Below are 3,715 nucleotides of genomic sequence, written 5' to 3' on the forward strand. Positions count from 1 at the left end.
GTCAGAAGAAGTCTCGGAGTCAAATGCAAGTTCACAATGTTTATTTAGAAGAGATAGAGAGAGGGTCAGGCAAAGCACAACAGTCACAGTTCTGAAGAGAGTCCACCCGCGGCGTCCAGCGATGTAATCCACTCTGGTCGGTGACCGGAGAGAAATCCTCTCACGATAGATGACTGAAGATATAATCCACAAAGAAAAGCGAGAGCTCACCGGAACCCGGGGGAAACTGGATCTCGCCTAAAGACAAAGCGCACCAGCTTTACAGGGAAAACAGGGCAGGGTCACTCGAGAGCGATATCACGCACAAACACAGGTGTGTGAACTCCGGACAAAGACAATACTCCAGATGCCGACGACTGAACCTGAGAACACGACTAAGAAAATATAAGTGACTGGACAAGACAACGACTGTGACAAACCAAGACAATGAGCGCGCAACGAGGGACAGGACAGCGTGCTACATAAAGAGAAACAACTAATGAGACACAACAGGTGAACACTTACCAAAACGAGTGGGAGGGGCCAGTGCACACGCGAGGGACCGCCACCAACAGGTAAGTAAATAAACATACACACACACGCACCATCAATCACCCAGGAGTCGTGACACCTAGCTGTGAGACAACATAATTAAAATGGGATGCCCTCATTGGTCTAACATCATGTAGGTGGGCGGGGCATGCATCAAACAGGAAGTTGACCGTGAAATGCATGAACTGAGGAAAATTACATAAGCTTTTGGTAGTTTTAATAATAAGGTCCTAAAATTGTCATAGCTACTATATTGTTCAAACTTTTGATAGAAACATGAATATGATGCACTACTGCTACAAAATCAGTTGTTTTTATTTTGTCCCATCCACCCAAACACAATTTGGGTGGATGGGACAGTATAATTTTGGGTGATTGGGACAGTCCTTAAATGCTTTGCTAATTAAGAAAATTATTAGCCTTGCAATAGAGAACCATTGTATATGCTCTAAATGCTCTAAATCAGTGTTCCCAACCATGTGCAAGCCCTAATCAACCACTAAAATATTCATAAACAAGCTAGATTTTAGTAAAAGTAAAACAACCAAATTCTGAAAATATAAACATTATTAAACTCTTTTTATTTATTTTATTTTTTTTTTTTACTGATTGCAGTAATAATTTTACTGTTACAGTAATAAAAGGTTTGTGCAGGTTAAATGTGTTTGTCAAACAGTTAATTGGTGATGGGCTCACCCAACATCTCATCTAAATGTTGCCAAAAAAAAAAAGAAAAGGTTTTGGATCGGTTTACTTATTTTAAAAAAGAAAAAAAAACTGCAGTTTTGCTGGTTTCCACTATTCTTTTCCACCCCTTAAATTTAAAATGTTGTGGATTTAAAATATCTTTCTGGCTAAACAAATCCAGGCATAATCATGATGTCACATATGGGCTGAGAAACTGTAAAATCAAATGCATTGAAGGTGTTATTTTTACATTGAAAAATGACCACCAGTTTGCAGGTTAATTGTGTAACTTCCTGTTAAATAAATTTACAGGCCTCACATTCTCACTTGATATCCTACTCAACTTGATTGAACTCAAATATCATCGCCGTTAAGCTGGTTATAGATTTACATTTTTCACTGCTGTTTTCAGCTGACCTGTTTTTTGTTGTTGTTGTTGTTGTTGTTTTGTTGGTTTGTTTGTTTGTTTGTTTCAGAGGAAACCAAACCGACTTTTATTTATAGATTTACCAATGACCCTTCAAAACATGGATGGATGAAAATAAGAACGAAAATCCGTAAGACACGAGATACTCTTTTCTGTGCCTTCTCCTTTACTTTTTCTACCCTCTTTCTGTCTTTCAGCTCATCAAAACGGAGAAATATCATTTATGTTTATCAATTAAAAAATGTCAAAAGCCAAATGTCAGCAGTCAAAAAAAGCAGGACAAACCCAAAACCAGTCTGCTTGTAATTTCCTATTTTTTGGTCAAAATAACATTTTCTAGTTCACTGCCATAATCATTATATTGAAACTTCTTTACATTTATTTATCAGTTCAGTTACACATTTGATTGGATGCTCATGTGAAATTCTGCCTTCTGTTTGTACTAGTGTTAATTTTGTTAACGAAATCTATGACAAGAAATGTTCATCAACAAGTTTTTCCCCCTAAGATGAGATGATGACAGATGATAAGGCCATTAACTGATAACAATAACTGTGACTATATCAATATGCAATATTGTTGACAAAAAAGACCAGACTAAAATGTTGTTAAAAGAACAAAAACTTTACAAAAACTTTTTTAATTAAAAAATAAAGAAATTCCAATCTCGTCTGATCTCGGAAGCTAAGCAGGGTCGGGTATTGGTTAGTACTTGGATGGGAGACCGCCTGGGAATACCAGGTGCTGTAAAGTGTGTGCAGAGCCAATACTTAAAAAAAGTTATTATACTTATTACTTACACTTATTAAAAAAAGAGGAGCCAATACATTTCATACTTCTGTACAAGACAGTACGACACGCATGCACTGAATGTCTCTGAAGTAAACTAACCCTGGAACAGAACCTGCTCCGGAGCAGGTTAGGTTCAGAGAATAAGTTGCTATGGCTATACATACCCTTAAAGATACCTCCATTTTTGGAACCAAATTTGAGGTTATCTGCTCGCTCCCACCCCTAAACATACCCAGGTATTCACAAAACCTGCTTTCTGGAATACCCCCCTGGACGTAGTCTTTGACAAAAACATGATTTTCTCAGCTTTTTGTTCAAAATGTTGTTGTTTTTTATGAAACTTACCCACAAGATAGCACATTATTATTATTATTATTATTATTATTATTATTATTATTATTATTATTATTATTATTATTATTATTATTATTATTTTAGGTAGAGGCTCTGTTCTTTATTTTGATATATTGCATGTTCAGATATTCATACAACAGAATATTCTGGGTGCCATAAAAGTTTTACACAACTGTAAGACAATACATATAAATTTATGTCATTTATTAAAAATATGATAATATTCCATAGAGGAAAGCATATACTTCTGTCAAATCTTAAAATATGTCAGTGCCATTGTTTTGTTTCAAGATTCACATCAGTAATGTTAGTGTACATTTAAAAAAGCTACTTGAATATCCTAATTGAACCAATCCTGGGTTAGGTTAAGCTCTGTCTGTAAAACCAGGCCAATATCTCACATAAGTGAGAGGCATTTAACTCTTTTCCTTGACAGAATTTTCCAGCAATCTATTATACAGAAGGGGGCAACATTACACATCTTCTAAAAGAGTACACAGACGAAGAAGCAGAAACAAGCTGTAGACGCATTGCTTAGATAACGTGATCATCAAATATTAAACAACATGTAAAACAAAACTGCCTAACGTTACTGAATTAAATGTCATCCCAGGAAGTATTATAGGACTGTGCAAGCTTTGGGAGTGTTGATGGAAGTGATCTACTCCATCTATGTTTTGAACATTGTTCTGAATCCAATCCGGATTTTTTTTGAGGCTACCCACATTCAATTGTTGATTAAAAAAAAAAAAAAAAAATGAAGCTGGAATATTTTTTAAATAGAGGCTGTGTTCATTGAAATATTGACAGCAATGACAGCCCCCTATAGCCCTCTTAAATGTCCTCATCAAGCTTGTTATGCTGTAACTTCAGTTCAGCTGACCTGTGTGTGTGTCTTGAACATTCTTCTTTTCAGAAAATATC

The sequence above is a fragment of the Chanodichthys erythropterus genome, chromosome 16, assembly GCF_024489055.1.
Source record: "Chanodichthys erythropterus isolate Z2021 chromosome 16, ASM2448905v1, whole genome shotgun sequence".
NCBI lineage: Eukaryota > Metazoa > Chordata > Actinopteri > Cypriniformes > Xenocyprididae > Chanodichthys > Chanodichthys erythropterus.